We start from the raw sequence: 27,908 nt of genomic DNA on the forward strand, positions 1-27,908 counted from the left end.
GAAAGGAGAAAAAGAGAGATACCCTATGGATATGCTTGACATGTGTGGCAAAAACTTTCTGCTGCATATGCTGAATGTACACCAAAGCACTGGCGAGGCTGGGGTGAATTCTAATCAATAAACTCCCACTTGAGGGTGTATTGCTGCAAATACTTACATGGCTCATTGAGGGGTTTTACCAGGAGATGCTACTCGTAATGTTGCCAATAATAAAGGTATTTCCCGCTTTGGAGAACCCATTCCTGCAACCATATTGCTCAGCTGTTTGATGGTCATACTTTGGCATCCTCAACAGGCAGATGTTATTTCATTGGAACAAGGCTGCATTCTGTACTTCAGTGGAGATGAAGAATTAAAGGGCTTCCCTTTTAACCCCTTAAGGACCAGGCTCATTTTCACCTTAAGGACCAGGCCATTTTTTGCAAATCTGACCAGTGTCACTTTAAGTGCTGATAACTTTAAAACGCTTTTACTTATACAGGCCATTCTGAGATTGTTTTTTCGTCACATATTGTACTTCATGACACTGTTAAAATAAAGTCAAAAAAATTAATTTTTTTGCATAATAAAATACCTAATTTACCAAAAATTTGGAAAAATTAGCAAATTTCAAAGTTTCAGTTTCTCTACTTCTGTAATACATAGTAATACCCCCAAAAATTGTGATGACTTAACATTCCCCATATGTCTACTTCATGTTTGAATTATTTTGGGAATGATATTTTATTTTTTGGGGATGTTACAAGGCTTAGAAGTTTAGAAGCAAATCTTGAAATTTTTCAGAAATTTACAAAAACCCAATTTTTAGGGACCACTACAGCTCTGAAGTCACTTTGCAAGGCTTACATAATAGAAACCGCCCAAAAATGACCTCATTCTATAAACTACACCCCTCAAGGTATTCAAAACTGATTTTACAAACTCTGTTAACCCTTTAGGTGTTGCACAAGAGTTATTGGCAAATGGGGATGAAATTTGAGAATTTCATTTTTTTGCCTAATTTTCAATTTTAACCCATTTTTTCCACTAACAAAGCAAGGGTTAACAGCCAAAAAAGACTGTATCTTTATTGCCCTGACTCTGCCGTTTACAGAAACACCACATATGTGGCCGTAAACCACTGTACGGCCACACAGCGGGGCGTAGAGTGAAAGGTGCTCCGGATGGTTTTTGGAAGCCAGATTTTGCTGGACAGTTTTTTTGACACCATGTCCCATTTGAAGCCCCCTGATGCACCCCTAGAGTAGAAACTCCATAAAAGTGACCCCATCTAAGAAACTACACCCCTCAAGGTATTCAAAACTGATTTTACAAACTTCGTTAACCCTTTAGGTGTTGCACAAGAGTTATTGGCAAATGGGGATGAAATTTGAGAATTTCATTTTTTTGCCTAATTTTCAATCCCTCATTATTTATGGCCCTGATTCTGTAGTTTACAGAAACACCTCATATGTGGTTGTAGACCGCTGTACGGGCACACGGCAGGGAGCAGAAGGAAAGGAATGCCATACGGTTTTTGGAAGGCAGATTTTGCTGGACTGGTTTTTTTGACACCATATCCTATTTGAAGCCCCCTGATGCACCCCTAGAGTAGAAACTCCAAAAAAGTGACCCCATTTTAGAAAGTACGGAATAGGGTGGCAGTATTGTTGGTACTAGTTCAGGGTAGATATGATTTTTGGTTGCTCTATATTACACTTTTTGTGCGGCAAGGTAACAAGAAATAGCTTTTTTGGCACGTTTTTTTTTTTGTTATTTACAACATTCATCTGACAGGTTAGATCACGTGGTAATTTTATAGAGCAGGTTGTCACGGACGCAGCGATACCTAATATGTATACAATTTTTTTTATTTATGTAAGTTTTATACAATAACTTCATTTTTAAAACCAAAAAATTGTTTAGTGTCTCCATAGTCTGAGAGCCATAGTTTTTTCAGTTTTTGGGCGATTATCTTGAGTAGGGTCTAATTTTTTGCGGGATGAGATGACAGTTTGATTGGCACTATTTTGGGGTGCATATGACTTTTTGATCGCTTGCTATTACACTTTTTGTGACGTAAGATGGCAAAAAATTGCTTTTTTTGCACAATTTATTATTTTAATTTTTTATGGTGGTCACCTGAGGGGTTAGGTCATATGATATTTATATAGAGCCGGTCGATACGGACGCGGCAATACCTAATATATATACTTTATTTTTATTTATGTAGGTTTTACACAATGATTTTATTTTTGAAACAAAAAAAATGATGTTTTAGTGTTTCCATAGTCTAAGAGCCATAGTTTTTTCAGTTTTTGGGCGATTATCTTGAGTAGGGTCAAATTTTTTGCGGGATGAGATGACGGTTTGATTGGTACTATTTTGGCGTACATGCGACTTTTTTGATCACTTTTATTACCTTTTTTGGGAAGTAAGGTGGGCAAAATTTCAATTTTCTCATAGTTTTTTTTTTTTTTTTTTTATGGCGTTCACTGTGCGGGGAAAGTAACATGACCGTTTTATAGATCAGGTCGTTACGGACGCGGCGATACCTAATATGTGTAGTTTATTTTTTTTTTATTTTTTTTTATTCAGTGATAAATGTTTTTTTTTTTATCTTAACTTTTTTCACTTATTATTTTTTTTTTTTTGACCCAGACCCACTTGGTTCTTGAAGATCCAGTGGGTCTGATGTCTGTATAATACAGTACAGAACCTATATAGGTATCTGTAACTGTATTTTACTTACACTGAACAGATCTATGCTTTCAGCACAGATCTGTTCAGCACCATGGACAGCAGGACGCCTGAGCAGGCGTCCTGTTGTCATGGGAACCTTCCCCGTCTGCTCAGTTATGGTCAGAACTGCGCAGACGGGGAAGGGTAAGGACGGGGCTCTGGGGGGGCTGTCTGGGGGCTCTCTCCCTCTCCCATCGGGGGGCTGCAAAGGCACAGCAGCCCCCCGATCGGAGAGGGAGGGAGCTCCCTTTTACTGTTAACCTTTTCCATACAGCGGTCCGTACGGACCGCTGTATGGAAAGGGTTAAACGGCTGACATCGCATCAACGATGTCAGCTGTTTATACCAGGGTGCCAGCAATGTGCTGGCACCCTGGTATACCCACTGTACACCAACGATTATTCAATGGGAGGCGGGCGGGGGATCGCGATCCCGCCTGCCGCACCGCCCGCCTCCCGCAACGCCCCCACCGCCTGCGACACCCCCCCTGCACCACCCGCTGCCATCAAATCATGCAGGGGTGCAGGGGGGGGTGTACTATATTGATTTTAGACACTCTAAAGTTTCTGATCCCCGCGGTCAGGGACCGCGGGGATCAGAAACTGCAAAAAGCGCAGCAAACCGCAGGTCTGAATTGACCTGCGGTTTGCTGCGATCGCCGACACGGGGGGGTCACATGACCCCCCCTGGCGTTTTAACAGGATGCCGGCTGAATGATTTCAGCCGGCATCCTGTTCAAATTAACCACTGCGGCGCCGGAATGCCGATTTTAAAGTCAGGACGTACCGGTACGTCCTTGGTCCTTAAGGACTCGGGAAATAGGGCGTACCGGTACGTCCTATGTCCTTAAGGGGTTAAAGGGGTTATTCACAGAAAGTGATGAGCTGCTACTGATACTATTGATGCTGCAAGAGAGCTTCTATGCCTATTGAAGCCATTGGGCATGTAATTTATGGTTGCACAGATTCCTCCAGAGTATTTGCTGCACTTTACAGCAGTCACCCATGTACCCCTCCTTTAATATGGTATGTGTGAAATGGGCGCCTCCCCCCAGGGCCCTTCTATAATGCGAACCAGGTGTAGGAATGCCGATTGGTATAGTGCAAACTGTTTCTGTTTCTCTATGTGTCACTGTGCTCCTACCTGGATACAGCTTAACCCCAGGCTTTGGCTCCGAAGCAATAAATAGGGGGAATAATTGTGGGATTGGAAAGAATAACTTCAGTCCAGGACTTGAGCTGAAGTTCAATGGCAGCCTTACTTTGAATAAATGTTTCTTCAAACAGTTTACAGGCTTTGTCTTGGTTCCAGCAGGCTTTAGCATTAAACTGGCAGACAAACTCAACTCTGCTCTATACTTCTCTCACTCTGCTGTACTGACAAGCTTACTTGGTTACTTAGGTTCTTCTTTATGCTGCACTTTTTAGTCAAACTTTTCTTCAGCTAAGGAATAGCTTCGTTAGAATCCTGGCAGCTCCAACATGGAGTCTTAACCAGCACAAAGCAGAACTGCCCTGCCTCCTTCTGGTAGCAAGGAGGACTGGCCCATTTATGACCGGGGGGGAAAGGGGGAAGAAGGGAATGGTGAGTTCCATTCTCTATAACTATAGCTCTGCAGTAGTGTTTTCTGCCACCTTCTGGTGAACCAGGGACATTACATAAACAGTTACATAACATTATTATAAATGCACAGTGTTGAGGGACCTAGAAATAAATATATTGGTGAGATACAGGTTAGACCATAAAAGATAGTAGCAAGGTGCATAAGTGGTAACACCACTCTGGGGTGTTACATACACCCTTACTTAAAACCAAGCCTCCCTCAGCTTGTGCTTAGGGTGTGCTCTAAGGGTAAACTACAAATTGGTGTGGTGATGAATTGTTTGGAGGTGTAAAAACTCCTAGTCTGAATGTGCCTTTATTTCCATCTACAGATAACATTCTGGTGCACATGTGAGGCTTGGGCAATATCAGCCATTTTTGGGTGGGGCTCAGAGCTCTCTCCCTCCACCCATTGTAAACATGGCTGCATGCTGGGGTAACTGGGAGTTTGCTGTGAGTCAGACCTTGCGCTCCTGTAATTTGCCCACTGCCTCCTGGTTTGTCCATTCAGCACAGGTAGGTTTAGCATTAGGTCCTGAGCTACTTGAGAAACCTTGGCGCCGTGCTCAGACTCAGACATGTCCTCCACAGTAGGATATGTTGGCTAATCTCTCAATTTTACATTAGTATGAGGGTTTAGTAAGACCGCAGAGTGCACCTATCTTTGTATAAGTCATTGTGCTCTAAGGGTACCCAAGGAAAGTTAGAGTTCTGCATGAAACTATATGCTATTACTGACTTATATAGCAACGGCTACCACTAGGTCTCTCGATTATGAGTATGGTGTCTATTCACTGTTTTTCCTCTCAGTAATAACCAGAGAACCAAAAGGTCTGCAAAAAGTGATCATTCCTGGCTTTCTTTTGAGTATTGTGGCCACTAATACCAAAGAAAGCATGGCGGTGTCTTCACTCTGTAATCCCACCACTATGCAATAAAAGCCCGCAAATAGAAGGGTGGCTTTATCCTATAATCTCCTCCAGCACCAAAGTCTAATCATGCTTTACTCTTCGTCACCTTGATTACTAAACTAGTAGCTTCACATTTTTTTTTTTAAGATGGTGCATAGTGCCTTAGGGTACTTAGGAACATATTTTTTAGCAGTGGGGTTACCCTTTAGAGATGTTAAAACTGCTTGTGACTTTACCACTTCGTCCTCCCTGTATAGCAACAGCACATGATCCCAAAGACACAGTACAAGTCTGTGGAGAAAACAAGGTTAAGGGCATATGCAGATCATACAATATAATACCTAGGCTTTCTAAACAAATACAAGGCAAAATAGGACCATTAGTATTCAGCGTCCTCAGAAGCAGTCCGTATGAGCAATGAAGCAAAGATTCTAACTATCTAACAGTTAGTTGGCTAACAGTATAAAGTCCAAAGTCCATTCAAAAAGTGCATAATAGGTCACATTGTTGTACCCATCACAGAGTCCATACAATGGGCTAAAGCGCTTGAACATTGCAGAACCTTAGAACTTAAGTGCAAAAATATAGTGGAAAAAATATCACAATAGAAATCACAAAGAGCTCAGGTACACATTTGAATCAGTTTTTTTTGCGTGCAGGCTTATAACGTTGCAAAACTGGAACATATAATGCAAAAAGGAAAACAATATAATTTATAATCCACATGAGGTATGGAGCCAATGTGCACAAGCTGGAGTTGTCCATCCATCAGCCAGAAAACTATCTGTGCTCTTCTGGGCAGGAGGTAAAACAGGGCAACAAAACGGAAAAGACCAACAATTCTCACACCCTTTAATTTTATTCCAAGATGTGGCTCCGATTGTCCAATGGATGGTTCTCTTCACAGCATGAGGTCACCTACAAAAAGGGCTGGAAGTCTTCCTCCTGGGTCCCATAGTTGAGGGTGCAAAAGTCCTTCTTTAAGCTGAGCGACATCCTCATTGCTGTCACTGCTAGCTCTGGTGCTCTCCGCAGCTGTAATTCCAGCAGAAACTTCATATGCGACTTCCTGGTGGCTTTCTGTGGCAGGATGTTTAATTGCCAGATCACCCTCTTCTGGAGGATCCTCAGCAAGCCTTGGCTTTTTCCTGGTAGGTGACAGATTCTCCGGACAGCAAGAAAGGATAGACCCTTGGACGGTGGTAGTAGTAGTAGTAGTAGGTCTGGAGATTTCTTTAGTAGCAGTGATAATGGCCACACACTGGCTCTTTTCTGCTGTGCTACTCCAGTAATCAGGGGCAATGGTGGTAACCTTCGCCTGGCAGATGGCCCGCTGCTCCCTACCGGAGGGACTGGAAGTCTTCTTTTCTGTTTTTGCAGCAGTTGAAAGTCCCTAGTGGCCATGACAATGGCCACAGGGCAAACCTTCTGACCTCATTACGGCAGTAGTTAGAGGCATTATGCAGCTGCTGATGGTGCTGGTGGCTCACTGCGCTCCCAGTGAGTATTATCCTCCCGTCAAATATGGCTTTTGATACCCTGTACCAGACTAGAGGCGTCAGCGTAAGCTAAAACGCAATTTAAGTGCGTGTTGGTATGGGCAACGGCAGCAGAATTTGTGCGTGGCTCCATTAAGAGTCGCTGCAACTGCTCAATTTTGGGGAGTATGATGCTCTGGCAGGCAGATTATAGCCCCTAACAGTCTCTAGCAAGGAAATTCTCCCCAGCAAAACTTACTCAGACCTCTGGACATTGCTTCTTAGGATCCAGGGAAGCTGGGACTGTATTTTCCCTTTTCCAAGATGTCCGGCACTTCTACTTCCTGTAGGGGGTACAGTTGGTTTCTCGGTCCTTTTGGGAACTTGCACTGAGCACTTTAGTTCCTTCTGCTGTAAGAATAGTTCATCTGTGGAGGCGGGCTGTTTGGTTCCCTCCCCTTTGCTGGGTGGATGACTATTTGAATGGGAGCCTCCCCCCAGGGCCCTCCTATAATGCGACCCAGGTGTAGGAATGCTGAGTGGTATAGTGCAGCCTATCTGTTTCTTTATGTGTCACGGTGCTCCTACCTGGATACGGCTGGACCCCAGGCTTTGACTCCAAAGCAATAAATAGGGGGAATAATAGAGGGATTCGAAAGAATAACTTAAGTCCAGACCTTGACATGAAGTTCAATGGCAGCTTTACTTTGAATGAACGTTTCTTCAAACAGTTTACAGGCTTGCTCTTGGTTCGAGCAGGCTTTAGCATTAAACTGGCAGGCAAACTGAACTCTGCTCTATCCTTCTCTCACTTTGCTGTACTTACAACCTGACTTGGTAACTTGGCTTCATATTTATGTTGCACTTCAATTTTTAGTCTGACTTATCTTCAGTCAAGGAATAGGTTAGAATCCTGGCAGCTCCAACATGGAGTCTTAACCAGCACAAACCAGAACTGCCCCACCTTCTTCTGGTAGCAATCAGGACTGGCCCACTTCTAACCAAAAGGGGGAGAATGGAATGGTTAGTTCCATTCTCTCTAGCTATAGCTCTGCCGTGTTTGTTGCCACCTGCTGGTGAACCAGGCACATTACATGAACAGTTACATAACATTATTATAATATATAATAGTTGTCAACACCTGTAGAGATATCTAATCTAATGATTGTCTAAAAGCAGTGGAAGGTACTATAAAAGGGATGAAAGCCAATGCAAGCTGGAATAATACCTAGGGAAATACATCCTCACTGTTAAATCTTCCCCTGCATTGATCAAAGTATTTTCAAACCTAGTGACCGCTATATATAAAAAATATTAGAGTATTTAGTAAGGCATATCATACCAGATAAGTGGCTAGAAAGGTGGTCGCTTGCTCCTCGACGCGCGTTTCGCCACCTAGCTTCCTCAGGAGAAGTGGCATACAGGTTAGACCATAAAAGATAGTAGCAAGGTGCAGAAGGAGTAACATCACTCTAGGGTGTTACATGTGGACAGGGGTTGGACAGGCTCTTTTAATCAATGGGTGCCTATGTAAAACACAAATACATATTGGGTTTAGTAAAGAGTGAGGCATTCCTCATAGTAGCCCTCTCCTCTGGCAACTGGATCCTGATCAACATGGACATATGATTGGAAAAGTAAAATAGTTGCTTTGTCATAAATGTAACATTGATGGTGTCTAAAACACTATAAAGAGATACAGTTTATGTGTAATGATGTGTTTTAAAACTTAGCTTTTATTAACTAAACACTAAGATAAGCTCTATTTTCTAGAAATCAACCATGCGTGCATATGTATGTCTATATATGCCTTGTGTCATGAGAAGGATTATCTAATAGATTTCTTTTGTTGTCAGAGGTCGTTGCAGGTGCAGGTGCATTTTTGGCCAAATGTCAGTGTCACCCACACAATTTACCTCTTTAATTTGAGAGGGAGGAGTACTTTTCAAAAGAGCTCCTATTCCTGGATAGGTTGTATGATAAAACTATATGAGCAGAGCACAATCTAAGGTTCCTATCAGTATGTTTTTGGAGTGTGGGAGGAAACCGGAGTACCCAGAGGAAATGCAAACACGTGGAGAACATACAAAGCAACTATGCTCCCCACCACTGAGCCACCGTGCTTTGATCTAAACCATTCCATTGTAACTCTGAGCTGTCTTACATTTAGACCTTTTTCTACGCCTGAAGCAGGAGGAGAAAGTGGTGAATGAGACGGGCCTGCTGGCCCATTCCTTTCCCCGCCCACGCCACATCTACAATTTAGACTTGGAGTGAGCAAGGCGAAGTCACAGATATTGATGCCCTATCTGCGCCTGAAATACGCCCAATATAGGCGTATTTCAGCATGATAAATGACTCCTAAGGTTTGCAGTTTTGTCCAAAAGTATTATTCAACATTGTGTAAAATTATTTTTACTGTCTGTACTAGGGAAAGCAATACTTGGAGCGGAAAAACAAGATATTATATCTGGCAGATCTAATATTTTGTCATCTTGACAAATCTTATACAGGAAATAGCTCTGAATTCAAAGAGGCATTTCTAGGTGACACATAACCCCAACAAGAGATCACTTCAATCCCTGCACATTTATTGCTTTATTTTTTTCTCTCTTACAGTCCTCTTTTTTATTGTTTTATTTGAAGTCAGTATAAAGATGTAGCAAAGATGGATTTGTCATATTACTAGAATTGCATTGTTAGGCCTGATTGTGGTTTTGATTTGCTATATCGACACAAAAACACTACCAGTATCCCATGTGGGTTTTGTTTTGTTTTAGTTTTTTGTTTCTTCTACCAGATGCTTTTACAAAGACTGGTTTCTACTAGACATTTATTGCATGGAGAGGTTAGCTACCATTACACTTGGCTGCCAGGTGAACTACAAACAGCAAGTTCTAATAGCACAGTTGTACCAATATATAAATAATAAGACCCCCCCCCCCAGAGCATACACCATTCCTTTGTATGACCTCTATATAATATATACTTAGCAATGGGTGAATCAATTTGTATTGATTAATGTATCTGAACAAACTTTATGTATGTGATGTGGTGTCCCGTTACACATATTAACGTGGCCGCACATCTAGCATGGCTATTATAATCTTGCACACTCACCGTTACTGCGAGTAATCGGCGTATGTGCCAATGAGCTGTCTGGTCAACCAAATCAATGATTTTGTACCAATGATTTGATAAAATGTGTTTATCGGTGAACAGTGATGAGCGGCAGGTGCACTATTCGAATTTGTGATATTTTGCGAATATTTGGGTGAATATTTGTCATATATTCGAGAATTTGTGATCTCCAGTCAATATTTTCTTGATTTGCGAAAATCGGCAATCGGAAAACTTGCAATAAAAATTTGCAATCCGAAAATTTGCGATCAACACTACTCCTAAAGTCTAAGATATTGCAGTCTTCTCATTGGTCCACAAGCAAGAAGCAGTGAGGGATCAAGGGTACTGATGAAAAAAATCTAGAATATTCGCGATTATGAAGATATAGCATTATATTCTAAATATTTGTGAATTCTCGAAGTGCCAATATTTACGATTATAATTCGCAATATGAATATTCGCCCTCAACATTACCAGTGACACCTGTGTTTTACATATTGCCAAAGGTTCAATTCTATGTACAGCAACGTGGGACAGCGATGGGCGCGAATGTGGCCCCATACTACGCAAATATATATATATATATATATACAGTATAGACCAAAAGTTTGGACACACCTTCTCATTCAAAGAGTTTTCTTTATTTTCATGACTATGAAAATTGTAGATTCACACTGAAGGCATTAAAACTATGAATTAACACATGTGGAATTATATACATAACAAAAATGTGTGAAACAACTGAAAATATGTCATATTCTAGGTTCTTCAAAGTAGCCACCTTTTGCTTTGATTACTGCTTTGCACACTCTTGGCATTCTCTTGATGAGCTTCAAGAGGTAGTCACCTGAAATGGTCTTCCAACAGTCTTGAAGGAGTTCCCAGAGATGCTTAGCATTTGTTGGCCCTTTTGCCTTCACTCTGCCATCCAGCTCACCCCAAACCGTCTCGATTGGGTTCAGGTCCGGTGACTGTGGAGGCCAGGTCATCTGGCGCAGCACCCCATCACTCTCCTTCATGGTCAAATAGCCCTTACACAGCCTGGAGGGGTCCTGTTGAAAAATAAATGATGGTCCAACTAAACGCAAACCAGATGGAATAGCATGCCGCTGCAAGATGCCGTAGTAGCCATGCTGGTTCAGTATGCCTTCAATTTTAAATAAATCCCCAACAGTGTCACCAGCAAAGCACCCCCACACCATCACACCTCCTCCTCCATGCTTCACGGTGGGAACCAGGCATGTAGAGTCCATCCGTTCACCTTTTCTGCGTCACACAAAGACACGGTGGTTGGAACCAAAGATCTCAAATTTGGACTCATCAGACCAAAGCACAGATTTCCACTGGTCTAATGTCCATTTCTTGTATTCTTTAGCCCAAACAAGTCTCTTCTGCTTGTTGCCTGTCCTTAGCAGTGGTTTCCTAGCAGATTTTCTACCATGAAGGCCTGATTCACACAGTCTCCTCTTAACAGTTGTTCTAGAGATGTGTCTGCTGCTATAACTCTGTATGGCATTGACCTGGTCTCTAATCTGAGCTGCTGTTAAGCGATTTCTGAGGCTGGTGACTCGGATGAACTTATCCTCCGCAGCAGAGGTGACTCTTGGTCTTCCTTTCCTGGGGCGGTCCGCATGTGAGCCAGTTTCTTTGTAGTGCTTGATGGTTTTTGTGACTGCACTTGGGGGCACTTTCAAAGTTTTCCCAATTTTTCGGATTGACTGACCTTAATTTCTTAAAGTAATGATGGCCACTCGTTTTTCTTTACTTAGCTGCTTTTTTCTTGCCATAATACAAATTCTAACAGTCTTTTCAGTAGGACTATCAGCTGTGTATCCACCTGACTTCTCCACAACGCAACTGATGGTCACAACCCCATTTATAAGGCAAGAAATACCACTTATTAAACCTGACATGGCACACCTGTGAAGTGAAAACCATTTCAGGTGACTACCTCTTGAAGCTCATCAAGAGAATGCCAAGAGTGTGCAAAGCAGTAATCAAAGCAAAAGGTGGCTACATTGAAGAACCTAGAATATATAGACATATTTTCAGTTGTTTCACACTTTTTTGTTATGTATATAATTCCACATGTGTCAATTCAAAGTTTTGATGCCTTCAGTGTGAATCTAAAATTTTTATAGTCATGAAAATAAAGAAAACTCTTTGAATGAGAAGGGGTGTCCAAACTTTTGGTCTGTACTGTAAATCACTCAAAATAGAATCAGCCTTTTTACTGATCAGAAGCCAGAACAGCAGGGCACAAAAGTTGAAAATGGAGGATCACATGGCCCTATAATGTCTTGCAGTTAGCCACAGCAATTTAAGAAACACTAGACTAACATTTGTCCTAGACACTTTATAAGAGTCCAACCAGGAGATGCATTTGTTTCCTAGAGTTATACATTCCTGTGATAGGACATTTGACAGAACAAGAGCGAGAGCACAATTCAATTAATTAAAGTCTAGAACTTACCTCTTCATAGAAACTGATTAAATTAGTTTGACATGACCGATTCCTTATGAAGCCTTGCTGATACAATGTTATATGCTTATTTTCATTGAGATGCTCCAAGATAGCATCTCTTAGAAAACCTTCAGTTTACTCCAAATAAATGTTAGACTTACCGGCCTGTAGTTTCTGGGCCTGCCAACCTGCCCTTTTCCCCGCCCATGCCACACCCCATAGTGAGAGGCGGAAAAGAGTAAAAGGTTGCAGATTGTGGTGCAAATAACCTTTGAGCCACAATCTGTGATAGATATGCGCCATAAAGTGGCATATATCTATCCATAAATGACCCCCTAAATTCTTTAAGCCTATCCTGGTATGTTTTATGCTTAAAACCCTCCACCAATTTTGTAGGCGTTCTCTGTACCCGTTCCATTTTATCCATGTCTTTTTGTAGGTGGAGTCTCCAGAACTAGATACAGTATTTCAGATGTGGTCTCACTAGCGATCTTTACTGTAAAATCACAATATCTCTGTACCTACTGGTTATACCTCTGGCTATACAGCCAAGAATCCAGGGGCATAACTATAGGGGAAGCAGGGGAAGCAGCTGCTTTGGGGCCCTGACCAAGAAGAGGACCTATCCAGGAAGAGGAGGACTAAAAGATTTTGTCAGGGCCCCCTCAACAGTATTACACAATGAAATTATATACAGTGACCAGGCCTGGTCTGAGAGAGCGATCTTTACTAGCTACAGGAATGGGGGCGGCATGAAAGGAAGGTGTTGCGAAAAAATTACTGGGGGAGTGGGGCCCCATTCAAAAAGTTTCTGTGGGGCCCAGTCATTTCTAGCTATGCCACCGCAACCATCCTACTTGCTTTCCCTGCTGCCTATCCACACTGTGCACTCATTTTGAAGCTGTCCTTGCTAATACAGAGCTGCCAATACGATACTCAGACTGAGGGTTCCTTCTCCCCAAATGCATTATTTTACATTTGGAAACATTGAACTGCAGTTTCCATTGTTAATTATCTAGTGAGCCTAAATCTTGTTCCATTTTACATCCCCCTTCAGGAATATCAACTCTATAACCCACATTGGTGTCATCTGCAAACCTTACCTACCAAACCTTCTCCTATGTCATCTATAAAAATAGTATACTCAGCAATGCAGATAATTTAACAGGCCTTACAGCTACTCACTTATCTTAACCACTTCCAAACTGGGCCATTTACCCACTTCCTGCCCAGGCTTAATTCTGCAAATCTGACATGTGTCACTTTATGTGGTAATAACTTTGGAATGCTTTTACTTATCCAAGCCATTCAGAGTCTGTTTTCTCGTGACACATTGTACATCATGTTAATGGGAAATATGAGTCTATATCTTTTACCTTTATTCATTAAACAAATCTAAAAGTTAACGAAAATATGAATAGATTCACTGTTTTCTAGATTTGAATCTCTCTGATTTTAAGACAGAAAGCGATGCCTCATAAAATATTCATTAATTAACATTCCCCATATGTTTAGAATTGTAGAAGCAATTTTTAAGAACATTTCCAAAGTAAACTTTTTTAAGGACCAGTTCAGTTCTGAAGTTACTTTGCAGGGCTTACATAATAGAACCAACCATAAATGACCCCATTTTAAAATTGACACCCCTAAAACTCTTCAAAACTGGTTTTAGAAATGGTGTTAACCCTTTAGGTATTCCACAGGAATTAAAGCAAAATAGAGGTGACATTTAAAAATTTCACTTTTTTTTGCAGATTTTACATTGTAATCAATTTTTTCCTGGAGCACATCAAGGGTTAACAACAAAACAAACCTCAAAATGTATTACTGTGATTCTGCAGTTTGCAGAACACCCCATATGTGTTCGTATACCGCTGTTTGGGCACACACCAGGGCACAGAAGGCAAGGAGCGCCATATGGTTTTTAGAGGGCAGATTTTGCTGGAATAGTCTTTGGGCACCATGTTGTATTTGAAGAGACCCTGAGGTTCCCCCACAGTGAAAACCTCCAAAAAGTGACCACATTTTGTAAACTACACCACCCAATTAATTTTTAAGGGGTGTAGCAAGCACTTCAGTTAACAGGCGTTTTATAGAATTTTTTATACTTGGTGTGAAAAGGAAAAACTATTTTTTTTTATATAAGAAAATGGTGCTTTAGGCCCAAACTTTTTCACAAAAGATAACAGGACAATTTCCCAGCACACTTTGCTACCCACTTTCTCCTGAATACAATAACAGAAAATAAACTGGAGTGGTATATTAAATATACGCCTATATATACAATCAAGCAAATAATGTGAGGATAGGCGCTAAAACAAAATAATAATGTCTTTATTAAATGTGTGATTAAAAAAGAGGATATCACCCGTCAGTGTGGTGATCAACACTGACTATAACTAAGTGTGTGAGAAAATAATGATATCTGCCAAACAGCGCCACCATCTGGGATACCAGAACAGTCTCACAACTCACTAACACATGGGGCTCAATGCACCACAGGGTTCAAGATGTATGACCCAGGGTGAGGACTATATCTGGGGGATGTATGGTATGGGGGATACACCAAACACCACTCCAAACAGCGAGAGCCGGCGCGCAGACTCTCACTGCACTGATAATTGCAGGTGCAGGACTATGGCAGAGCAAATACCATCACTCCAAAGTGAATTTGCGGAGCAAGGATTGCCCTGGCATACCCCTTAGTGGTAACAGCTCAACGCGTTTCCATGCATTGAGGATGCATTTCGTCAGGAGCTATGTGCACCAAACTTAGAATGGAGCCCAAAGCCTCAGTTATGTTTTCTTGACCGAGGTAGTGGACGGACAGACAGCAATAGAAATACCTGCCTAGCGCCGTATTCCTCTAGTGTGAGGTACGGAGCTGTAACAAACAGTTGCTATCCTGCCTGAGCTAGCAACCTCTAGGTTGAGGTGCTACGTGCTAGTGTGCACACTAGCACGCAGCACCTCAACCTAGAGGTTGCTAGCTCAGGCAGGATAGTATGTCAGGGCAATCCTTGCTCCGCAAATTCACTTTGGAGTGATGGTATTTGCTCTGCCATAGTCCTGCACCTGCAATTATCAGTGCAGTGAGAGTCTGCGCGCCGGCTCTCGCTGTTTGGAGTGGTGTTTGGTGTATCCCCCATACCATATATCCCCCAGATATAGTCCTCACCCTGGGTCATACATCTTGAACCCTGTGGTGCATTGAGCCCTATGTGTTAGTGAGTTGTGAGACTGTTCTGGTATCCCAGATGGTGGCGCTGTTTGGCAGATATCATTATTTTCTCACACATTTAGTTATAGTCAGTGTTGATCACCACACTGACGGGTGATATCCTCTTTTTTAATCATACATTTAATAAAGACATTATTATTTTGTCTTAGTGCCTATCCTCACATTATTTGCTGAATACAATAACACCCTAATTGTGGTCATAAACTGTTATTTGGGGATACGCCATGGCTCAGAATGGAAGGAGCTGCATCAGAATTTTCTAACATGGTATTTTTATGTCATGGTTTTTAAGAGCGATAACTTTTTTTTATTTTTTTGATAAATGAGTTGTGTGAGGGCTTAGTTTGAGCTGGACAAGCTGTAGTTTTTATTGGCACTATTTTGGAATACATTTGGCTTTCTGGTTGCTTTTTATCTTATTTTTTGGGTTCACTTGATGGGGTAGATCATGTGATATTTTTATAGATCCTGTCATTATGGACACAACTACATCTAGCTTTTTAATTTTTACGTTTTGCCCCAAAAACATTTGTAGAAAAAAAATCATGTTTTTGTGTTGTCATTTTCTTAGAGCCATAATTTTTTCATTTTTCTGGCTGTAGTCTTTTGTGAGGGCTTGTTTTTTGCAGGACGAGGTGAAGTTTTTATTGCTACCATTTTGGGGTACATACAACTTTTTGATTGATATTATGTTTTTTGTGAGGTGAGGTGACAAAAAAAAGCAGTTTTGGCATAATTTTTATTTGTTTTGTTTTTTGCACTGTTCACTTGATGGGGTAGATCATATGATATTTTTGTAGAGACAATTGTACAGATGTGGCGATACCAAATATGTCTATTTTTTTTTTTTAAGTTTTATGTTTTACACAAGAACATTTTTAGAAAAAAAAATCATGTTCTTGTGTTGCAATTTTCTTAGAGCCATATGTTTTTTTCTTTTTATGGCTATGATCTTGTGTGGGGCTCATTGTTTGCGGGATGAGGTGATGTTTTTATTGCTACCATTTTGGGGTACATACAACTTTTAGATTTATTAACATTTGGAAGGTGAGCTAGCTAAAAAAATCTGTTTTGGCACAATGTTTTTTTATTTTTACGGTGTTAACCTAATAGGGGTAGATCATATGATATTGTTATAGAGCCGACCGTCTATTTTTATTTTTGTATTCTTTATTTTACACTTTGTGTCCGCTATAAGGTCATACATAGCCTTTGGGGGACATTTAACTTAATATTTTTTTTCACTATTGCTTTGTCCTGTAACTGGGGTTGACACAGTAGCCCCAGTTACAGGGAAAATACACCCCCAGAGAGGCTGTACAGCATTATACAGTGCTGTATAACCTCAGTGCAGGGCTGATTGAGGTCTGTGGAAGACCCAACAGCCCCTGCACTCCCCCGGCTCCGGCGGTCACATGACCACCAGGCCGGGACAGGAAGCAGCACATGGCTTCCTCAGCTGTATACACAGTGCTCATTCAGTGCTGTGTATATAGTGATCTAGAAGGCAGGGACACCCAGGTCCCTGCCTTTTCTCTGGGGTGCCCTGCTGTCACTGACAATGGGCCCCCCACTCGGCAGCTGCACAATTAGCATGTAGCTACCATCTCTGAAAGGACGTTCAGAAATGTCAGATCAGAGATAAACCCGACCGCACAGGACGTTTATAGTCAATGTGCGGTTGTCAAGTGTTTAAAGAGGACCTGTCACCAAAAAATGCAATTCAACCTGACAGCACCATGTTATAGAGCAGGAGGAGCTGAGCAGATTGATATATGAGGCGAGAGACCCATGGAACATCACCAGACACTTAATTGGACATTGCCGGCATATCCCTGTATCAGAAGAACTTTGAGGGTCTCCCCTGATACATACTGAAAAGGGGTTTGCAAGGATTCAAAAAGGACATATGAACGACCATCTGAAACCCTCCAGAGAAACTAAGCATTCTTTCATCTTTTTCCCTTTCATTTGAACTGTCGTGATTATTTATATTGTTATTATTATTCTGTAGATTTGTAGTCATTTTCATTAGACTTGTATGCACTGCTTTTTACCTCTTATTAAAGATTATAAAATCTAAATGGCCAAGTCTTCCATATTCTAAGCTGCTGAGCAACGTACCTTGCCTTTGAAGAGACATTACCAGGTAGTTAGTTAAATTGCATTTAGGAATTGTAGCTGGGGGTGATTGACTGCAGTTGGTCAGTAAGTGATATCCGGTTCATCCACTGATCTGTGTGATAGTGAATGACCCAGATAGTCGGCTCGTGGACCGGGAACCCACGTGGTGGCAGTTACCGAAGTGTAGTGGGGGGGTGTTAGCCGGATGGTAATACCCCGGTCACGTGAGGTCTCTGTGTGTGCGCAGACTCCGTCACAGACCACTACGTCACAGCTGTGGGATCCGGAGCGATCGGATCCATAGTTCGTGACATTCTAGCACCCTCGCACCCCTCCAATCTATCCTCAACTCTGCTGCCCGACTAATCCACCTCTCAACTTATTACTCCTCTGCCTCTCCCCTCTGCCAATCCCTTCACTGGCTCCCCATTGCCCAATGAATCCACTTCAAAGTACTGACAAACACATACAAGGCCGTCCATAACCTGTCCCCTCCCTACATCTCTGAGCTACTTTCCCGGTACATCCCCACACGCACTCTCCGATCCTCACAAGACCTCCTTCTCTCCTCTCCTCTTATTGCCTCTTCCCACAATCGACTCCAAGATTTCTCCCGTGCATCCCCCATACTCTGGAACTCGCTACCCCAACATATTAGACTCTCACCTACAGTGGAATCCTTCAAAAGAAACCTGAAAACCCACCTCTTCAGACAAGCCTACAACCAATGACCCTGCTGCCTCTATACCGCCATGACCAACTTAACCCGCACCTACTGTGTCCTTCTCCCATACCATGTAGATTGTAAGCCCTCACGGGCAGGACCCTCTCTCCTTCTGTACCAGTTTGTAACTCATCTTGTTTATGATTAGTACAATTGTCTGTGTTATGTATGTGCACTGCTTATCATATGTACAGCGCTATGGAATGAATGGCGCTTAAATAATAAATAATAATAATAATAATATATATATAATATATATATATATATATATATATATTATTTTTTTTTTTTTTGTGGGAAAATATTTAGTAAAACTTTTTACATTTACATCTGCAGTCCTGTGAAGTGCTATCGGTACAAGAGGGAGGGATTATCAGTGACTGACAGATACATCTCATGCACACTTATACACACAACGTTATCAATCACTGATAACCTCTCCCTCCTGTACCAATGCTGTTCACAGAAGGTAGAAAAAGCAGAGATATAAAAATATAAATTACAGGTTTTACTGAATCTTTGCCAACAAAAACATATATACCAATATGCTCAGCTTCTCCTGCTCTACAACATGGTGCTGTCAGATTGCACTGTGTTTTTGGTGGCAGGTCCTCTTTAAGTCACACGCTTAAGAGAAACACACACTTGCGATGAAACACCAGCATGCTCACAAACTTGTGTTAACAGTTTGCTTATATAGCTGTTACTCCCAGACAATTCCAAACCAGATTGCTGATGTTCTGTCTCTGGATTCAAAGTTTTCACAGAGTTTTGGTCTCAATTCAAATTAAAATGGTTGGTCAGGAATGATGCTCATATGAGACATTATTTGGCAGCATATCGCTAAAATACAGTATTCCGCCAATGTCAGAAAGGGGTTCTACCTCTGGGACTCTCACCTATAACCAGAAATGGGCTCGTGAAAGATCACACTGCGCATTCTCGGCATGCTCTACATTAATTTCTATGAGAGTTCCAAAAATAGCTGAGTGAGAACGCTCAGCTATTTTCAGAAAGGCCATAGAAATGAAACAAGATTGCACCATGCAATCATGGCTACCACTCAATTCACTTCTATAAGACTACTGGAGATAGCCAAGCCAGAGATCAGCTATTTCCAGCAGTACCATGGAAATGAATAGAGGGATTCACACCTACCGTATCTGACATTGGTTGCAAAATATTATAGCTAAAATAACATGCTATAAATAGGTGTCATAATATTACGATCATGAAGTTGTCAGTTGAATTTGTCTTGATTTTCTTCTCACCACTTTTTAAGGTCATCACTGTTTCTAAAGCCACTTCTTCTGCCAATAATGCTCTTTCTACAATAAATAAATAAATCACGTTTTTACATTTCATTTAAATCTAATCAGGTGTGACATACCTAAGATCTTTATGCATATTGAAGGTGTATCATATATATAATACTCATAATTAACACACTTCATTTTAATTTGCATTGTATAATTTCTATTGCTTAGGCGTGTTATATTTTTCAAATTGAAAAGACACAGCTGGTGTTTGAAAACTAATTTTCAAGCAGTGTTCTATAGGAAAAAATATGAAAAGCAATATACAATTGCACATTTGAAACTACACAGCTAGGTACTTGAACTAACTGACTTACAATAGTTAAGAAATTTTTGAAAAAGGTTTTTGAATAGACAATTAAGAATTGTATATGAAAATCCATGCTCTATTATCAGTAAGTATAAAATATCTGTTAGTTTTTCAGTGCAAAAAGAAAATGCATTAAAAAAAAATTGAGAGAGGCATTAAACCTTTGAATATTTAAATAAATATAATACCCCCCAAATGCTAAAATAATTATTCCTTCACATGATATTAAATTAGATTTAGATCTTAGCAGCAATATATACAACAACTCATGTATCGAAAGCACAGTGAACAGAACAAAGCTTTTTCTCAATGGAATTCTTGGAACTACCAATATGTTTCACTTATATTGGCCTTGAATTGGAAATGAGACATCACTTTAAGAGAAATGTCAGGAAATATATAAAAAGCAATTGCAAACCTGTTTAGCTCAGCTTTAATAGGACTCTTCGATGCACTTGCACAGAGGTTGATGTCATTGGAACACAGTCACCACTATATTCCTTTGCATTTCATTAAATCTGGTAATGTGCCAAGCAGTGTTGTCTAAGTAATGCATAGGAACCATTGTACCAAGTACATTAATGTCTTGTAGAAATAAATTCAAACTTTTCATTACACTTATTTCAGAGTACACCAAGTTAAAGGAACGCTAAAACTACAATTCATGCGGCTTTCTACAAATACACCATGCTAGGTAGTACAAATTCAAGCTTGTGAATCTATTGGATTTTTTGTTGCAATGGTTATGAAATGAGTACAGAAAAACACCTCCAGGCCTGGTTTATATTGTCAAGAACCACAATTTTTAAGTCTCTGATGAGGGTGAAGAAACCTTAGGGGTGGAAATATTGGTTTATTCACATCTTAACCAAACTAAAACAAGAGGGAAATTGCCCTTCTTGGCATTTATTTGTACTACACAGCCACCACATTGCCATATGGCTCTAATTATCTTCTCAGCATGCACCCAACATTGATATTGAAAGATAATAGTAATCCTTATAATAATAATAATTATTATTTATTTAGTGCCACCATATTCCAAAGTGCTTTACAAATTGAGAGGGTTAATGTACACAACAAAAGACATCACTTAACTGGCTAATGTAAAACTAAAACACTAGGAGCGAGGGCCCTGCTCACAAGAGCTTACAATCTATGAGGAAGTGGGGGTGACAGATACCTTTTAGGTTCACATAAACTCATTTACTTATGGGCACCATCTATCCCATACATTCAGCAAGTATATAGTGGAATAAAAAAACTTCTATAAAAGTGGAATAAAAAAACTTCTATAAATAAAGGTTGCTTGTCTCACAGAGAGAAAATAATGTTTATTGAGTAGAGAGTAAGAGATTTTACAAAAAATAATAGCAATTGATTCTTAGAATGCTATATAGTAAAATAAGAAGAGGTGCCTTATTAACCTCTATAGCTATCCAGGAAAATATATTTGCTGCTATGTTCCTCTTACCCTTGAGGCCAATATTATTGATTCAGTTTTTTCTGAACAAATGGTTAATAGAGATTCCAGTACCATGGAACTTTTTAAAGGGAGTACCCTGTCAGTCAACCTTTAAAGGAAACCATTTAGTAGACATTAAAGAAATTCTGCCCTGCACAACAACACCAAATATATCCTCTATACACAGATTGGCTTTTAAGCAGATGCCTACATCTTTGAACAGTACAGCTTACATGAAGAAAAGCCAACTTGTTTGAGAGCTTTCAACTTTTTCCCAGGCTCCCTCCAAAAATGTTTTTAAGAATATATAGATAACTCCTGGATTTAGGGGGCTCAGACAGGCCAACATTCACTAGAGTTTTGGAATTAGAACTAGCCAATCAATTTTCTGATAAAGTCAAATTTATACTCTATCACTTTCATGACATTTTAAGTTGTGTGAGTCTTCAAGAAAATTCTTATAAAACTCTGACTAGGTGGTATAAGACACCTGTCTTTTAGATAGCAGCCTGGCTTGTCCCAACGGACGTGTGCTTGTACTGCTCGTCTGTTCCCAGGTCAGTGTATGACATGCCCTGGTTTATATAACTTCTGGAACCATATGCAGCTCATAAAGATATTTAATCAACCAATATTCATCTTTTAGCAGTTATCATCTTATTATGGGAACACACACCACATTATGGACCAAACATAATCTAACCAACTTGGCTTATCTCTCTAGTCCTAAACTTTTATTTGCAACCTTTTGGTAATCCCAGGACCCTCATACTAACAAGCAATAGATATTAAAGATTGATGAACTCTATAGATTGGATGAATTGCTGGCCTTAAAAAATCATTCCATTGCTAAGTTTATGGATATCTGGAATCTATAGTCTTTTTATAGAGAAGCCCACAGTTTTGCCACATAATATCAATAATATAGTAGTCTCTACTTTACCTTTACTAGAATTGAATCACTAATCCTATATTTCAGTCTATACTGCCGCTTTGAACCACCAACTGGCAGAGTTATTCCCTCTTATTCTTTCCATTGATGGTATTTTATGTCTGAGTTACTGTTCATTTGAATAGCATGTATGTAGCACATTCTTTGTCAACACCACTGAAAGGGCCTGACATTCATATTTATGTTAAAATTGTTTATATGTGTCATCCAAATATATTTACTGCATATATCTGCTATATTATTAAAAAGAAGCAAATATTTAAAAGAATCTTTCAATAAAATGAGAATTTAAAAACAAACACTGAATACTGAAATGTCAGTGTAAGATCCTCACCTGCTTCGCACTCCAGGGGAGCCAAGAGGGGTCCTCGTGGAGTTGCGGGACAGGTTATGCGTGTCTCTGATGCACCAGCGCTGACCCCTTTGAGAGCCAGTGCGGAGATGCGTTCGCGTGGACATCGGAGGGGAGGACCGTCTGAGGACCGTCTGACCGGGGAGGACCGTCTGAGTCCCGGGGACAGAGTGGCCAGGCGAGTGACAAGACGCCGCGGCCAGGGTTGTCTCCGGTGTCTCCTGCGACTTCCGTTTCCGCATCTGGGTCCACGCGCTCGCATACTCGCGCTGAGTCAATCATGCGTCCGTGCGTACGCACGAGGGCAGGTTCGCAAAGGGATACACGGTCACGAGTACGCGCTTCTTATGCACTTCGTCGACCAGTGGCGCATATTATACTGACTCACAAGAGCAAAGTGGATTAGGGAGCCAGCCATGGGTTAATCAACTTGTGATTGCCTTAGGCCTTGTACTCAGGTGCAGGGCAATTTGTTCACCTATGGTAGTGGACACTTGGCACCCTGGGATTGGTCAGCAGGCATTTAAAAGGAGGTCTCTCAGGGTGATCAGTGCCCACTGTTATTTTCCCTCAACCAGGTATAGGTCACAACTCCTAGTGACTGAAGACTGCCAGGAACTTTGTCCTTACAGCGGACCCAAGATCTGGAGTGACTCGACTGCCAAGTGCACAGCATCATTCAGCACTGGTTGGGACTATTCCTGGAATCTCCTTGCCTGGTTTTTTGTTATTATTCCTTGTTACCAGCAAGTGTCCTGGACGTTTATGTTTCTGGTGAATAAACACCTTTTTGCTTTCATCACTGGTCTGTTTGTTGGTGCCTTGCATTACAGTCAGGGTGGAAAATGACTGTTCAGCCCTGAGATGTTATGTAAAGTGATTGTACAAATGGGCAATCATTTTAATACAACCACCCAAAAGTGATCTTGTAGTTGGGTGGTCCTCTAAATGAAAAGGTCTAATATGCAATGGATATAAGGTAATTGAAAACAAAACAACATTTTTTGCCTAGATCACAATATATGTTTTTGGAGACGTTTCAGTCTATTTGCTTTCCTAGCCCTATTACAGTACATCTTTACATATAATTTTTTTCTCCCTCGACAGTTATTACAACTATCTTTTTCTACTTACCTATTATAAAACTCCTGTCATTAAGACCAAAATAATACATCATGCCGAATCCCACATTTCCCTCTGGCTATTAATAGTGTCACGTTTCCTTTTGTCTTTTAAATTACTTGCATTTGTATGCACACACGTGAAGTCTGATAATTTCAAATTGAACTTTCACAATCTTACTTTTACGCTCAAGTTTCTGCATTTAAATCTTTTAATACTTTCAATTATCCAGCTATTGCTAAACTCAAGTACCAATTTTACAGGATTAGACATTACAGGTTTTATTAGTATTCACATATTACTATCTAGGCCTTTTAGGACAAATTTAACATTAGACACAGTAGATATTAGCTTTTAACCATCCAAGTCCATTTTATCATTTTCTAATGAAATTGTGTATGAAATTATTTCCTTTTTCTGTAGCATTGTATGTATACAGACTGGGGGAGTTTGATTGAAAGTTCTGATCTGAGGTCTAATACAGATTAAGAGGTCTGATCTGGCCTGATGAAGTGTATATATATATATATATATATATATATACAGTATATATGTATGTGTATATATATATATATATATATATATATATACAGTGTATATATATATATATATATATATATATATACACAGTGGCGTGCTGCAAATATAGGCAGACCACACAGCTACTATGGGGCCCATGGGGAGGTGGCGCTTATAGAAGGCCCCATCCCCTACATCTACAGACTCAGTTTATTAACTAGTAACTTATGGGGGATTGAGGCGGCCAACAGCTCACCCACTTATCGTCTGTTAGGTCCCGGGCTTCCCTATCAGTCAGGGCAGGACCCCCCTTCTCCCATTGTGTGCTCAAGTAGCATGATCCACCGATATACTGCGGGCCACGACCCTCCTCTGACCTGTCCATGATCCAGGCTCCAGTCGCAGACATGGCGCGGCAGTTGTATACCACGCTCATGCAGTGTCCACCGCCTACCTCATCTGCCACCCTCATCTGTTGCGGTCACTCTGAAGTTCTGAGCACAGCCAGGCTGCAGGCCCAGCCAGAATAGACACTATTTTTCTGACTGCCTGACCCCTGTAATGTGCCAGTGCCTCAGCCGAGCAGCCACCCACAGTAAGAGCACAGCAGTCTTAAAAAAAATTGTTAACATTGTACATAAGGCCGAAAAAAGACATCTGTCCATCCAGTTCGGCCTGTTATCCTGCAAGTTGATCCAGAGGAAGGCAAAAAAATAAACCCTGTGAGGTAGAAGCCAATTTTCCCCACTTTAGGGGAATAAAAGATTCCTTCCCGACTCCAGTCAGGCAATCAGAATAACTCCCTGGTCAACGACCCCTCTCTAGTAGCTATAGCCTGTAATATTATTACGCTCCAGAAATACATCCAGGCCCCTCTTGAATTCCTTTATTGTACTCACCATCACTACCTCCTCAGGCAGAGAGTTCCATAGTCTCACTGCTCTTACCGTAAAGAATCCTCTTCTATGTTTGTGTACAAAAGTTCTTTCCTCCAGACGCAGAGGATGTCCCCTCTTCACAGTCACAGTCCTGGGGATAAATAGATGATGGGATAGATCTCTGTACTGACACCTGATATATTTATACATATTAATTAGATCTCCCCTCAGTCGTCTTTTTTCTAAAGTGAATAACCCTAATTTTGATAATCTTTCTAGGTACTGTAGTTGCGCCATTCCAGTTATTACTTTAGTTGCCCTCCTCTGGACCTTCTCCAGCTCTGCTATGTCTGCCTTGTTTACAGGAGCCCCGAACTGTACACAGTACTCCATGTGTGGTCTGACTAGCGATTTGTAAAGTGGTAGGACTATGTTCTTATAACGGGCATCTATGCCCCTTCTGATGCAACCCATTATCTTATTGGCCTTGGCAGCAGCTGCCTGACACTGGTTTTTGCAGCTTAGTTGGCTGTTTATTAAAATTCCTAGATTGTTTTCCATGTCAGTGTTACCGAGTGTTTTATCATTTAGTATGTATGGGTGACTTGCATTTTTCCTTCCCATGTGCATAACTTTACATTTGTCAGTGTTAAACCTCATCTGCTACTTATTTGCCCAAGCCTCCAATCTATCCAGATCCCTCTGTAGTAGTATACTGTTCTCTTCAGTGTTAATCACTTTACATAGTTTAGTGTCATCTGCGAAAATTGATACTTTACTATGCAAGCCTTCTACAAGATCATTAATAAATATATTGAAGAGAATCGGGCCCAATACTGACCCCTGAGGTGCCCCACTAATGACAGTGACCCAATGTGAGTGTGTACCAGTTAATAACCACCCTCTGTTTTCTATCATTGAGCCAGTTACCTACCCACATACAGACGTTTTCTCCCAGTCCGAGCATTCTCATTTTATATACTAACCTTTTATGTGGTACAGTGTCAAATGCTTTGGAGAAGTCCAGATATGCGACATCCATTTATTCACCGCTGTCAAGTCTAGAACTTACCTCCTCTTAGAAACTGATTAAATTAGTCTGACATGACCGATCCCTCACAAAGCCATGCTGATATGGCGTTATTTGCTTATTTCCGTTGAGATGCTCTAATATAACATCTCTCAGAAAACCTTCAAACAGTTTACCCACAACAAATGTTAAACTTACCAGCCTATAGTTTCCAGGCTCTGTTTTTGGACCCTTTTTGAATATTGGCACCACATTTGCAATGCGCCAATCCTGTGGGACATTCCCTGTCAGTATAGAGTCCGCAAATATCAGAAATAAGGGTCTGGCTAAGACATTACTTAATTCCCTTAGGATACGAAGGTGTATGCCATCCGGTCCTGGCGATTTGTCAATTTTAATCTTTTTAAGTCGCTGATGTCAGACAGGACACTTTTAATGGGCAATTTATTTTTGCATTCTGCATGTCATCTGACAGTTTATTTTCCTCAGGAAATACTTTGGAGAAAAAAATATTTAACAGCTTTGCTTTCTCCTCGTTGCTCTCTGCGACTCCCCCCTCATTACTCTTTAAAGGGCCGATACCTTCAGATTTATACTTTTTAACATTTATATCATTGAAGAACATTTTAGGGTTAGTTTTACTCTCTTTGGCAATTAAGCTCTTGGTCTTTAGTTTGGCCGCTTTTATTTGTTTTTTACATGTTCTATTTTTTTCTTATAGTTTTTCAGTACCTCCGTGCTACCCTCCTGTTTTAGTGATTTATATGCTTTCTTTTTGTCATTTATTGCTTTCTTTACAGTTCTATTTATCCACATTGGTTTCTTTTTGTTCCTTAACCTTTTATTCCCATATGGTATGTACCTCTCACAATGAGATTTTAGGAAGCTTTTAAAGATATCCCATTTTGTGGCTGTATTTTTATTTTTGAGGACTTTGTCCCAGTTAGTTAGGCCTATGGCCTCTCTTAGTTGGCTACATTTAGCTTTTTTGAAGTTTGGTATTTTTGTTCCTCCCTGTAGAAACGCTCTTTTGAATGATAATTGGAAGGTTATTACTTTATGGTCACTATTTCCCAGGTGTCCTCCAACCTGCATGTCTGTTGTTCTGTCAGGCCTATTGGTTAATACTAAGTCCAGTATGGCCGTCCCTCTAGTCGGGTCCTGAACCAGTTGGGAGAGGTAATTGTCTTTGGCTATTGCCAAGAACCTGTTTCCCTTATGAGATATACAAGTTTCAGTTTCCCAGTCTATATCTGGGTAGTTGAAGTCCCCCATAATAACCACCTCATTATGATTTGCCGCCTTGTCTATCTCGTTTAGTAGTAGATTTTCTGTGGACTCTGGTATATTAGGTGGTTTATAGTAAACTCCTATTAGTAATTTATTGTTGTTTTTAGCTCCATGTATCTCTACCCACAGTGACTCCACATGTTCATAAAGGCAAACCCCTCCCCCTCTCCGGGTTTGACGATCATTTCTAAACAGACTGTAACCTTGTACATTAACTGCCCAGTAATAGCTATCATCCAGCCATGTCTCAGTTATTCCCACCATGTCATAGTTCTCCTCACACATC

This window comes from Bufo gargarizans, chromosome 3 (assembly GCF_014858855.1).
Source record: "Bufo gargarizans isolate SCDJY-AF-19 chromosome 3, ASM1485885v1, whole genome shotgun sequence".
NCBI lineage: Eukaryota > Metazoa > Chordata > Amphibia > Anura > Bufonidae > Bufo > Bufo gargarizans.